The sequence below is a fragment of the Oncorhynchus clarkii genome, chromosome 12, assembly GCF_045791955.1.
Source record: "Oncorhynchus clarkii lewisi isolate Uvic-CL-2024 chromosome 12, UVic_Ocla_1.0, whole genome shotgun sequence".
Taxonomy (NCBI): Eukaryota; Metazoa; Chordata; class Actinopteri; order Salmoniformes; family Salmonidae; genus Oncorhynchus; species Oncorhynchus clarkii.
The window spans coordinates 46,795,396-46,810,366 of record NC_092158.1 but is presented as its reverse complement, the minus strand read 5'-3'; positions in this window follow the sequence as shown (position 1 = coordinate 46,810,366).

Sequence of the window (14,971 nt, the reverse complement as noted above, 5' to 3'; positions counted from 1 at the left end):
TGGCTTGAAGAGGGCAGTCCATAAGCGCAGACGAATGATGTCAAGGATCTGGAAAGGATTCTGGCAGCTTCTTTAAATAGTACCCTCAAAACACCCGTCTCAACATCAACGGTGAAGAGGCGGCTCCGGGATGCTGGCCTTCTAGGCAGAGTTCCTCTGTCCAGTGTCTGTGTTCTTTTGCCCATCTTTTCTTTTTATTGGCCAGTCTGAAATATGGCTTTTTCTTTGCAACTCTGCCTAGAAGGCCAGCATCCCGGAGTCAACTCTTCACTGTTGATATTGAGACTGGTGTTTTGCGGGTACTATTTAATGAAGCTGCCAGTTGAGGACTTGTGAGGCATCTGTTTCTCAAACTAGACACTCTAATGTACTTGTCTTCTTGCTCAGTTGTGCACCGGGGCCTCCCACTCCTCTTTCTATTCTGGTTAGAGCCAGTTTGCGCTCTTCTGTGAAGGGAGTTGTACACAGCGTTGTACAAGATCATCAGTTTCTTGGCAATTTCTCGCATGGAATAGCCTTCATTTCTCAGAACAAGAATAGACTGACAAGTTTCAGAAGAACAGTCTTTGTTTCTGGCCATTTTGAGCCTGTAATCGAACCCACAAATGCTGATGCTCCAGATACTCAACTAGTCTAAAGAAAGACAGTTGTATTGCTTCTTTAATCAGAACAACAGTTTTCAGCTGTGCTAACATAATTGCAAAAGTGTTTTCTAATGAGCAATTATCCTTTTAAAATGATTAACTTTGATTAGCAAACACAGCGTGCCATTGGAACACAGGAGTGATGGTTGCTGATAATGGGCCTATGTAGATATTCATTTTTTTTTTTAAATCAGCCGTTTCCAGCTACAATAGTCATTTGCAACATTAACAATGTCTACGCTGTATTTCTGATCAATTTTGTTATTTTAATAGACACAAAAATAGATTTTCTTTCAAAAACAAGGACATTTCTAAGTGACCCCAAACTTTTGAGTGGTAATGTACGTACTGAAGTCACCACCATGGAGCACAAGTCTTCCAACTGGAGCCAAGCCAGTCCAGTCTCACAACCGCCCAGATCACTGCAACAACTTGGCTGCAAGGTAATCAGGCTTAATTGGTGTCACCAAGCCTGGAGGTGCCGAAAGCTCCTCCTCCCCTCACTCCCCATCTTCCAGGCAGTGTGTGAACCACACAAGACACATTTGGCTGATGCCATCAGTGTCACACTCCGCCAATTCTGGGTGTTTGCTTAAAGCACCCAGCCCGCAGGCTCCCAATCCCAACCTCCAGTCCCAGCAGAGGCTCTGTCACTACGCAACAGATGGGGCTGAAGTCCCCTCAGCCTGGGCCTTCTCTGACTAGAGCAGCAGGGCCGCAAGTTCAAGTTCCTCTACAGAGGGAACACTGGGCTGGCTTGGGGTTACCAGGCTGTGACAACAGGGCTGTCCCGTTAATGCAGGGTCACGCCAAAGTTGGGAGGTGGTGGGGGTTGAGATGTTGCGTTACCTCTTCGCACCCTTGTCCCGTACCCAAGACCTGGCCCGGGGAGGCTGTATCCTGATCTCCCCCATTGCATTATGGAGCAGAAGCAAGGGCAGTGAGGGCTGAACGGAGCCAATTGTGTGCCCAGGAGTAGGAGTCGTTTGGGAATGTGAGGTTTGGGTTACCACAAGGAGTTTCTACATTGTGGAGGAAAGAAGAGGAGAGGAGGGCAAGACAAGGCTAACTGCTGGGCATAGGGGGGAGGTTAGAGGGTTGACATGGAGTGGCCCACTCTGGGGATTGAATGTCTCTCGCACTGAGCTCACCTGTAACCCAGTCTAAGGACCATTTTTTGGAAGGTCAAGCTTGATGGGCTCTCCAGAACTTTTGATGTTCAATGCGCCAGACTTTATTCCCACAAAATACCCTCACCTGTCACTGGGTGGTCCCACAGAAACTGTTGATGTAATGCTTTTATGACATTGATGTAACTGATCAGTCCGTTTCAATCATTGCTATTTTATTTTCTCAACTTTTAACAATTGAAACTACAATCAGACCATTTAGAAGTAAACCTCCTTGTCAGCAAGACTGTTCCTAGAAATATCTGTTCTTCATTGAGGAATAGATGTGTGCTACCTTACATGGGGCAAATATGCAACGTCACCTCAGCTGAGCTCACTATGTAACAACCGATTTATACAACACTGTCCCCATTCCCAGTGAGCTAAATGGAGGGAGAGGGAGTGAAAGACCTTTATCCATGTTGTGTTGTCACGTGTTGCTGCCTTGCTATGTTGTTGTCTTAGGTCTCTCTTGTTGTGATGTGTGTTTTATCCTTAATTGTATTTTTTTATTTATTTTTAATCCCAGGCCCCCGTCCCCGCAGGAGGCCTTTTGGTAGGCCGTCATTGTAAATAAGAATTTGACTTGCTTAGTTAAATAAAGTAAACTATCATTTTGGCTAATGAAGTGTGTGCGTGCGCGTGTGTGTGTGTGTGTGTGTGTGTGAGTCCATGCGAGAGTGGGAGTTCAAGTGAGAAAATCAGGCCTATTGTCCCCATCTCAATTCCTCCTCCTTCTCCCCGTCCTCGACATTTCCCAAAACACCGGCCGTTAGCACAGGAGGATCTCGGTCCCGGCAGGCCCACTGGGAACATGTTTTTTTTGTTGTCCCCTTTTGGTGTGTTGCTCTCTTTTCACAGGTTGGTAAAGAGTTTATGCAATTACACAACAACGCATGGGAGGAGTAAAATAATCCACCACAAAGAGCCCCTACACTGGTCAATAGGAGCCCCAGGTCAGCCCTCAGTCCTGCAGCCTTTGACACGTCCTGCTCCCCCTCGCTCCAGTTACCTCCACTGTCCCTCTTGCAACAAAGACCCAACTGAGTCCCCTCTCCTTCCCAGACCCTATCAGAACGGATCTACCTGCCATTTCTTTTATACCTTATCTCTCCAGGATCTATGGAAATGATGTATGCTCTGTGCCCATGTAAATGAGGCCATTCCTAATTAAAGAGAACACAGTGTGTCCAAAGTGACTCATGTTAATTCTGTAAGTAGAACTACCCAAGGTCTTGAAAAAGCAGAGTTTAAGCCTGTGTGTGTTTTTTCTCTCTTTGTTTCTCTCTCTCTTTTTGCAATCTACTGCAGAGATAGCCTGCAGAGTTCTGTCTTACTATCCAGGTCTGTGCCCAAACAGTTCGAGCCTCTACTTTTAAAAATCCACCTTTCCAAAAATAAGTTTCTCACTGTTGCCGCTTGTCATAGACCCCCCTCAGCCCCCAGCTGTGCCCTGGACACCATATGTGAATTGATTGCCCCCCCATCTATCTTCAGCATTCGTACTGTTAGGTGACCTAAACTGGGATATGCTTAACACCCCGGCCATCCTACAATCTAAGCTAGATGCACTAAATCCCACACAAATTATCAAGGAACCTACCAGGTACAACCCTAAATCTGTAAACATGGGCACCCTCGTAGATATCGTCCTGACCAACTTGCCCTCCAAATACACCTCTGCTGTCTTCAACCAGGATCTCAGCGATCACTGCCTCATTGCCTGAGTCCGTAATGCGTCCGCGGTCAAATGACCACCCCTCATCACTGTCAAACGCTCCTTAAAATACTTAAAAGATAAAGATAAATAAACGACCTCATCCTGTCAGTAGAAGTTGCCTGGTTGTTCTTTAAAAGTGCTTTCCTCACCATCTTAAATAAGCATGCCCCGTTAAAAAAATGTAGAACTAAGAACAGACACAGCTCCTGGTTCACTCTTGACTTGACTGCCCTTGACCAGCACAAAAACATCCTGTGGCATACTGCATTAGCATCGAATAGCCCCCTCGATATGCAACTTTTCAGGGCAGTCAGGAACCAATATACACAGACAGTTTGGAAAGCAAAGGCTAGCTTTTTCAAACAGAAATTTACATCCTGTAGCACTAATTCCAAACAGTTTTGGGACACTGTATATGAAGAATGAAGAATAAGAGCACCTCCTCCCAGCTGCCCACTGCACTGACGCTAGGAAACACTGTCACCGCCGATAAATCTACGATAATCGAGAATTTCAATAAGCATTTTTCTATGGCTGGCCATGCTTTCCATCTGGCTACCCCTACCCCGGCCAACAGCTCTGCAACCCCGCAGCAATTTTCCCAATCCCCCGCACTTAGCTAATGTTCTGAAAGATCTGCAAAATCTGGACCCCGACAAATCAGCTGGGCTAGACAATCTGGACCCTCTCTTTCTAAAATTTTCAGCTGAAATTGTTGCAACCCCTATTACTAGCCTGTTCAACCTCTCTTTCGTATCGTCTGAGATCCCTAAAGATTGGAAAGCTGCCGCGGTCCTCCCCCTCTTCAAAGGGGGAGACACTCTAGACCCAAACTGTTACAGACCTATATCCATCCTGCCCTGCCTTTTCTACGGTCTTCAAAAGCCAAGTTAACAAACAGATCACCGACCGCTTCGAATCCCACCGTACCTTCTCCGCTATGCAATCTGGTTTCCGAGCTGGTCATAGGTGCACTTCAGCCACGCTCAAGGTCCTAAATGATATCATAACCGCCATTGATAAAAGACAGTACTGTGCAGCCGTCTTCATTGACCTGGCCAAGGCTTTTGACTCTGTCAATCACCGCATTCTTATCGGCAGACTCAATAACCTTGGTTCCAGAGATAACTGCCTCGCTTGATTCATCAACTACTTCTCAGATCGAGTTCAGTGTGTCAAATCAGAGGGCCTGTTGTCCGGACCTCTGGAAGTCTCTATGGGGGTGCCACAGGGTTAAATTATTTTCAGAGTCTTTTCTCTGTGTTTATCAATGATGTCGCTCTTGCTGCTGGTGATTCTCTGATCCACCTCTACGCAGATGACATCATTCTGTATACATCTGGCCCTTTAGACACTGTGTTAACAAACCTCCAAACAAGCTTTAATGCCATACAACACTCCTTCCGTGGCCTTCAACTGCTCTTAAATGCCAGTAAAACTAAATGCATGCTCTTCAACCGATCGCTGCCCACACCTGCCCGCCCGACTAGCATCACTTCTGACTTAGAATATGTGGACAACTACAAATACCTAGGTGTCTGGTTAGACTGTAAACTCTCCTTCCAGACTCACATTAAGCATCTCCAATCCCAAATTAAATCTATCTATAAGCATCCTTCACTCATGCTGCCAAACATACCCTCGTAAAACTGACTATCCTACCGATCCTTGACTTAGGCGATGTCATTTACAAAATAATCTCAAACATTCTACTCAACAAATTGGATGTAGTCTATCACAGTGCCATCCGTTTTGTTACTAAAGCCCCATATACTACCCACCACTGTGACCTGTATGCTCTCATTGGCTGGCCCTCGCTACATATCCGTTGCCAAACCCATTGGCTCCAGGTCATCTATAAGTCTTTGCTAGGTAAAGCCCTTATCTCAGCTCATTGGTCACCATAGCAACACCCACCATAGCACGTGCTCCAGCAGGTATATTTCACTGGTCATCCCCAAAGCCAACTCCTCCTTTGGCCGCCTTTCCTTCCAATTCTCTGCTGCCAATGACTGGAACGAATTGCAAAGGTCACTGAAGCTGGAGACTTATATCTCCCTCACTAACTATAAGCATCAGCTGCCAGAGCAGCTTACCGATCACTGTACCTGTACACAGCCCATCTGTAAATTTCCCACCCAACTACCTCATCCCCATATTGTTAATTTTTTTTGCTGTTTTGCACCCCAGTATCTCTATTTGCACATCATCATCTGCACATCTATCACTCCAGTGTTAATGCTACATTGTAATTATTTCGCCACTGTGGCCTACTTATTGCCTTGCCTCTCTAATCTTACTACATTTGCACACACTGTATATATTTACATATATACTTTTATATTGTTTTATTGACTGTACATTTGTTTATCCCATGTGTAACTGTTGTTGTTTTTGTCGCACTGCTTTGCTTTATCTTGGCCAGGTCACAGTTGTAAATGAGAACTTGTTCTCAACTGGCCTACCTGGTTAAATAAAGGTGAAATAAAAAATGTAAATTGGCTGGGTCTGAGCTTCTCAGGTGGAAAGCTTTAGCCATACAGAGACATGGACAGGGCTGATGGGAGGAATCAGGGCTCAATTCAAGGGGCTGGCATCTATGTCCGAAATCCTCTTTGTTGTAACTGTTTTGTCTTCCATGATTGGAGGGGAATAAGGTTTGGTTTCAATAATTTGCCTTTGCTTGTGTAGTCTTTCTGCCCTCATTTCCAGGATATCTCATTTGCTCTCCCTCACTTTCCCTCTCCCTCTCTGCCCACTCAAAGTCCCCCTCCCCACCTACTACTTTGATCTCAGATTAAGTTGAACACTATCCCTGGTAAAAATTTGCACCTGCCTCTTTTAGTAAAGTTCCTTCCAGAGCTTTGGCAGGGGCTTACACTTTTGCCGCCCCTCTCATACAAGGAATCTCTTTCTTCCTGCTCCTTTCGATATCCATTGCATGCCCTAGGCAAGGATTTTGGCTGTTTTCTGGGACTCCCATTTTAACAGTACCGGTAATCCTGCTGGAAGTGAACGAGAAGCGCCCCCTCTGTTTGGACGTCCACCCCCCCGCCCCCTCCTCCCCTCCCATTATCACCATAACAACTGCCACCCCTCCGTCTTTTTCCAGGCCTCTCTTCACTTATTTTAAACTCTGTGGATGGTTCCCAGTTGGATAAAACACATCTGTGTACTGGAGGAAGCCTGGTGAGAGTGGTGAGGGGTTAAATGTCCGTGTTCTGAAGACAGGTGAGTGGTCCATCTATCTACCTCGTCCTCTAGCTCTCTCTCTCTGTCTCTCTCCTCTCTCCCTTTCCCTCCAACACGTGCATCACCGATTGATGGACAGGTGAGCTGCATCTGAATCTGACTCCCGGACAGGTGTGTGTTCAAACTCGTTTATCCTTGGAATTTCATAGTTTTTTAAAGATAATACAGAAATTCCTAACATGTTGGATTATCCCTGTTACTGGTATTCATGTTGTATTTAAGGTTTCATGACAGTTTATAGCCTCACCCAGTTCAGCTCTTAGGAAAGCAGGACATGAGAGCAAAGAGGACTTCATACTGCTTTATGAACATGTGTATGGTGATGTCGCATAGGGAAGATGACAGTGCCATCCTTGGCATTTGGTCTTAGAATAATGTAATCTCTGTGTCATTAGTTAATACTGTATTAGGATTTGATGTTGCATGTTCTAATAATGCCTACTGCTGAGCATCTGGCACTATAGTTTTTGACTTGACAACATGTATGTGCTAATGTTGTGATTTAGAAGTTTATCAGTCTGTCATTTCGTATCTCAGGAGCATTAGCCAACAGTCCTTAATCTATTTATGTCTTGAAGATGCATGGCAATAATGGTGCATTATTTGAATGTTCTGCTAGATGTAATTGGCATGATTTGGATAATTTTCTACAGTTGTTTTCTGTTCTATTTGTTGTAGCTAGAGTAGACTCCTCCTGATACAGTCAGAAGTTTAGGGCACTGGATTGTGGCCCCAGAAGGGTTGTGTTTACACCACTATAAGAGCCCGTATTTGTTACAACCCTCAGTGCAGTCCCCAGGCTTTATCTCAATTGTTCTGTTGAAACAATATGGAGTAAATGCCTGTCAGATATCGTGTGGGGGAACTGAAGGAGTGAAAATAGGGGTTGTGGTAATCTCTGTGTTGACAAAGCATGACGACAGGGAGATAGATGACTGAACAATGGCCCCCTCTCACCAGGGTCCACTAACCTTGGCACACCTGAACACAATTTACCATCAGGCTGAATACTGTACACGCATTAAAGAGATGGCCGTGTAGATTTGGAAGAGATAATTAATTCACATCACATTCCTCAGAGATCACGTTGAGGATAATGTTACACTAACTTCTAACACTAAACCTAATTCTAACACTAATTATACTTTAACCCTAAGCCCCCCTAGATATAGCATTTTACCTTGTGGGGGCTAATAAAATGTCCCCAATAGGTCACAGGTATAGTTAAATATGTCCACACACACACACACAGAGAGAGACACAGACAGAAGTAGAAATAAATTATTATGAATGTTTTTTATACAATACAACCATCACAAGAAATGTAGTATTTCAGTAAGCTATCATCCTGAAATTCACTCTTGCTGAAGGACCCTAGTCTCTCCTGTGAAACACATTTCTTGTCATTTTGAATATAAGGACTGTTTTCTCTGTTTACAAATAAAATAACAATGATTGGCATCATTTTAAATTCACATCTCTGGCTTACACTAAAACAACATTTTAAACTTAAAGGTTTAAGGTTTTCTGAACAGACTACAACCCAACCATCAAACTGGTTATACCATGACCCACCACCCCTCCTCACCAATCCGCAAAACTGATCAAAGTCACAATAGGCCTTTTGTACCCCAAATTGCAATGGCCATTTCCCCCAAGTCTCACAGACACACACCACCACCCCCGTACAGATCAAAGCACTCAGATCAAAGGTGTTTACATACATCATGCTTAAACGGTTTAAGCTGTAAACACAAAACCAATTTTTAAAAAATAGACTACCCCAACTCGGATTGCTTGAGAAAATATTTTGATAGCATTTATACTTTTTGAACAATAGCAATATTTAAATGAGCTCCCAATTCAACAACAAAGAAAAGGCCATAGACTCAAATGGTAAAACAATTCAAAATTCTACACCTATTTCCTTCTACACCGTTTAAGCTATCAACACCAAACCAACATGGAGATGTTCAGACCAGCCCAACTTAGACTACTTGTCAAAGGATATTTGATTCTATCTATACTTTTGGAAATATAACTATTTTCATATTTGCATAAATTAACATGGGTGCGCAGATTTGTTCAATCCAAAGCCTTATATGCCATTTTCATATGTAGACTGGCTCTGGCAAACAAAACAGAACAGAACAGAACAGAACAAAACAGCCAAATATCTAAACGTGAATCAATTCACAATTGCATTACGGTTCTAGAAACATAAAGCCCTCTACTTTCATATCACATCAAAATAATTTCACAACTGCAAAATACACTTACTGTACACTGTTTTAACTGGCAGTCACAGTTGTAGCCGACAGTATTTTTCAGTGCCAACACGTTTCTGGCAGCCTTCTTCCATTACACACAGGTGTTCGGAGCATGCTAGATAGCTAATTAGCAAAGGTGGTCCCCCCTGTCTTCCGTAAACATGCTCTGTAATATGGAGATATGGCCATGTGATACCATGATGATATGTATCAATCGGGTGATCTTTTGTTACTGTGCATGCAGTATAGAAACACCACCAGTCATACACCAGTCTCTTGAGGTACACAAACCAGGCACAGCTCATCACACATCTAACACCATTCCTACCGTGAAGCATAGTGGTGGCAGCATCATGCTATGGGGATGCTTTTCAGCAGCAGGGCCTGGGAAACTAAGGATAGAGGGAACAATGAATGGAGCCAAATACAGGCAAATCCTTGATGAGAACCTGCTTCAGCGTGTAAACCACCTTAAACTGGGGGTAAATATTTACATTCCAACAGCACAATGACCCCAAGCATACAGCCAAAGCAATTCTGGAATGGCTTCAGAACAAGAATGTGAAAGTCTTTGAGTAGCCCAGCCAAAGCCCAGACTCGAATCCCATTGAAAACCTGTGGAAAGACTTGAAGATTGCTGTTTACCGCCGCTCCACATCTAACTTAACCGAGTTAAAGAAAATCTGCAAGGAAAAATGGGAGAACATCCTGATACAGCTGATACAGACACATTCAAGATGACTCCAAGCTGTAATCGCCGCCAAAGGTGCTACTACAAATTATTGACTTAGGGGTATGAATACCTATGTCCCAGACCTGATGTTTTCAACTCTCAGCAGGAGCGGTAGAGATACTCTCAATGATCTGCTATGAAAAGCCAACTGACATTTACTCCTGAGGTGCTGATTTGTTGCACCCTCGACAACTACTGTGATTATTATTACTTGACCATGCTGGTTATTTATGAACATTTGAACATCTTGGCCATGTTCTGTTATAATCTCCACCCGGCACAGCCAGAAGAGGACTGGCCACCCCTCATAGCCTGGTTCCTCTCTAGGTTTCTTCCTAGGTGTTGGCCTTTCTTGGGAGTTTTTCCTAGCCACCGTGCTTGCTGTTTGGGATTTTAGGCTTGGTTTCTGTACAGCACTTTGATATATCAGCTGATGTAAGAAGGGCTATATATATAATTTATCAAATCAAATATATTTATATCTGTATATAATTTCCAATAAACATGCAAAAACATGAAAAAATGTTTTCACTTTGTCATTATGGGAGATTGTGTGGACTTTATGCAAACTGGAAACCACGTATCCTGAGGCATTTATTGTAGCTGGGGATTTTAATAAAGCAAATTTAAGGACTAGGCTGCCGAAGTTCTATAAATATATTGACTGTACTACTTGCGCTGCTAAGACTCTCGACCATTTCTATTCAAATATTCCAGAACGCTTACAAGGCTTACGGTGACTGAGTTTATAAGGAAGTATATAGGAGATGTAGTACCCATTGTGACTATTGAAACCTACCCTATCCAGAAACCGTGGATAGACGGTAGCATTCACGCGAAACTGAAAGTTTGAACCACCTCATTTAACCATGGAAAGGTGATTTGAGATTATGGTTGAATACAAAGTGTAGTTATTCCCTCCGAGGCAAACAAACAAGGAAAATGTCAGTATAGAGACAAAGTGGAGTCGCAATCCATTGGCTCAGACACAGGACGTATGTGGCAGGGTCTACAGACAATCACGTACTATAAAAAGAAAACCAGCCACGCCACGGACACGGACACCGTTGTCTTGCTTCCAGACAAACTTTGCACATTCTTCGCACACTTTGAGAATAATTGAGTGCCATTGACTACCAAGGACTGTGGGTTCTCCATCTCCATGTTCGACGTGAGTAAGCTAGTCAAGGATCATATCACCTCCACCTTACCTGTCACCCTAGACCCAGTTCAATTTGCTTACCGCCCCAATAGGTCCATAGACGATGCAATTGCCATAACACTGCACACTCTCCTATCCCATCTGGACAAGAAGAATACCTATGTAAGAATGCTGTTCATTGACTATAGCTCAGCATTCAACACCACAGTACTCTCCAAGCTCATCATTAAGCTTGAGGCCCTGGGTCTCAACTGCCCTGTGCAATTGGGTCCTGGACTTCCTGACGGGCCACCCCCAGGTGGTGAAGGTAGGAAACAACAACTCCCCTTCGCTGATCCTCAACACTGGGGCCCCACAAGAGTGCGTGTTCAGCCCCCTCCTGTACTCCCTGTTCACTCATGACTGGTGGCCATGCACGTCTCCAACTCAATCATCAAGTTTGCAGATGACACAACAGTAGTGAGCTTGATTACCAACAACGATGAGAGGATGTGAGGGCACTCAATGTGGTGTCAGGAAAATTAACTCTCGCTCAACGTCAACAAAACAAAGGAGATGATTGTGGACTTCAGGAAACAGCAGTGGGAACACCCCCCTATCCACATCGATGGGACAGCAGTGGAGAAGGGGGAAAGCTTGAAGTTCCTCGGCGTACACATCATGGACAAACTGAAATGGTCCATCCACATAGACAGTTTGATAAAGAATGCACAAACAGTGCCTCTTCAACCTCAGGATGCTAAAGATATTTGGTTTGTCACCTAAACTCCTCACAAATTTTACAGATGCAGAATTGAAGCATCTTGTAGGGCTGTATCGCCGCCTGATATGGCAACTGCACCGCCCGCAACCGCAAGGCTCTCCAGAGGGTGGTGCGGTCTGCCCAACGCATTACCAGAGGCAAACTACCCACCTCTCCGGGACACCCACAGCACCCAATGTCACAGGAAGGCCAAAAGGATCATCAAGGACATCAACCACCCGAGCCACTGCCTGTTCGCCCTGCTACCATTCAGAAGGCGAGGTCAGGACAGGTGCATCAAAGCTGGGACCAAGAGACTGAAAAACAGCTTCTATCTCAAGGCCATCAGACTGTTAAATAGCCATCATTAACACATAGAGGCTGCTGCCGACATACAGACTTGAAATCATTGGCCACTTTAATGGCACTTTAATAATTTTTACCTATCTTGCATTACTCATCTCATAAGTATATACTGTATTTTTATACCATCTGTTGCATCTTGCCTATGCCTCTGTCATTGCTCATCCAAATATTTATATGTATATATTCTTATTCCATTCCTTTACTTAGATTCGTGTATATTAGGTAGTTGTTGTGAAATTGTTAGATTACGTGTTAGATATTTCTGCACTGTCGGAACTAGTAGCACAAGCATTTCGCTACACTCGCTATAACATCTGCATACCAAAAATGTTATTTGATTTATGTTACATTTCAGTCAATAAACATTTAAAATTATTCTGGTGCGCGTAGATATTATGTTGTGCTCCTAACTTTTATATGTTGGGAGCACCAGTGCTATACATTTATTTATTTTAGAGCTCTGGACATGATGCAAATGTAAGCTTTATTTTTACATTCAATTTATGATAACCATTCATTTAACATTCTACTACCATTCAATCAAATGCTGCTTTGAATTAGATCAGGTCTTGTCCCTTGGATCAACTTGGCAGTACATTTGTTCAGTATAGAATGTATAAATGAAACATGTAAAGTGTTGGTCCCATGTTTCATGTGCTGAAATAAAAGTTCCCAGAAATTTTCCAGGTGCACAAAAAGCTTATTTCTCTCACATTTTGTGCACACATTTGTTTACATCCATGTTCGTTAGCGTTTCTCCTTCGTCAATATAATTCATCCATGTCAAGAAGCTGAATAAACAGCATTACACAGGTGCACCTTGTGCTGGGAACAATAAAAGGCCAATATAAAATGTGTAGATTTGTCACACAACACAATGCCACAGATGTCTCAAGTTTTGAGGAAGCGTTCAATTGGCATGCTGACTGCAGGAATGTCCACCAGAGATGATGCCGGAGAAATTAATGTTAATTTCTCTACCATAAGCTGCCTCCAATGTCATTTGTCGTGGAAATACTTACACTGGGACATTCAAAGTCAATCTTAAATTAATCATCCTTTATTTGGTTCCAACCAACTCAATGCACCATAGTACACATGTCAATCACAAGCTCTTCCTGGGCAGACCCAGGAGTTGTCTTATATACGGCTATACACAGACAAGTTATTTTTGCATGATTTAATTAATTCATCATTACCGTTTTCTTTCATTCATGTGACCGACCAATACTGGTTTGTAACATGTGACAGACCAATAGCTCACGAGACTTCTTCTCTCTAAGCTGAGAACTTGAAACTGAGATGTCTTTAGTTTGTTCTCAAAACAAGGTCTGGGCATTCTGCCAAATTGCAGATACTGATAAGTGAGGATTTTTTAAATCAGTCACTTGCATGAACACAGAAATTGGTTATTAGAACAGCACATGAATAGAACACAGAAATGTGTTATCAGAAAAGCACAAACATTAAAATTCCATTACACATTTTAGAGAATTTGGCAGTACGTTCAACAGGCCTCACAACTGCAGACCACGTGTATGACGTCGTGTGGACGAACGGTTTGCTGATGTCAACGTTGTTAACAGAGTGCCCCATGATGGTGGTGGGGTTATGGTACAGGCAGGCATAAGCTACGGACAACGAACATAATTGCATTTTATCAATAGCATTTTGAATGCACAGAGATACCGTGATGACATCCTGAGGCCCATTCATCCACCGCTATCAACTCATGTTTCAGCATAATAATGCAAAGTCCCAAGTTGCAAGGATCTGTACACAGTTTCTGGAAGCTGAAAATGCCCCAGTTCTTCCATGGCCTGTATACTCACCAGACATAGTACCCATTTATATTTATTAGGAATCCCCATTAGCTGCTGCCATGGCACATTAAGGCACTTACATATAAAACAAAAGATAAAACAGTACATCATATATCATTATTACACCACTGCATATCTACAATACAACATTTTCTCTGGTGGCATGTCACAAGCATTTCGCTACACTCGTATTAACATCTGCTAACCATGTGTATGTGACAAATAAAATTTGATTTGATTTGTGGGGTATGCATGGGTGTCCGAGCTGTGTGCTAGTAGTTAAAACAGACAACTCAGTACATTCAGTTTGTCAACACTTCTGATTGACATGCATATTATTAGTGTTAGCTGTGGGTGTACATTTAAGGGCTAGCTGTGCTGCCCTGTTCTGAGCAACTTGTAATTTTCCCAAGTCCCTCTTTGTGGCACCTTACCACACTACTGAACAGTAGTCCAGGTGCAACAAAACTAGGGCCTGAAGGACCTGCCTTGTTGATAGTGTTGTTAAGAAGGCAGAGCAGTGCTTTATTATGGACAGACTTCTCCCCATCTTAGCTACTGTTGTATTAATAGGTTTTGACAGAGAATGTAACTCAGTAAAATCTTTGAAATTGTTGCAATTTATATTTATTTCAGTACAATTTGGCAGTAGAAAGCCTGCCAAGCCAGGCACCAACGCAACCCACGAGGGCCAAAGTAAGGACCCTGGCAATTCAAGCCAGCTCAATTAAAGCCATTAGTGCTCCACTGCTTACGCTGCCCTCTTTTTAGCCAACAAGGCATGGCTCCCAAACAGACATGGTAATGAGGTCCCAGGCCTAGCTTCCTTCCTCAGACAAGGAGACGCTGGAGGGGCTTGGGTTGGCCCGCAGGGTTCCTAGCTTGGTCCACTCACACGGGACCGCAAGGTAAATGTGATCCTGACACATTGTTCCTGAACCCATAATGGGGCCTTTTCAAGGCTCCTCTAATGGGCCACTATGGCAGAGAGAAGGGCAGGGGTACCCCCACGGGAGACCTGGGAGACTGATCTTAAAGAAGTTACGTGTCATCGTCGACGGGCTGGCCAGTTGTCTCTCGTTCCCGAGTG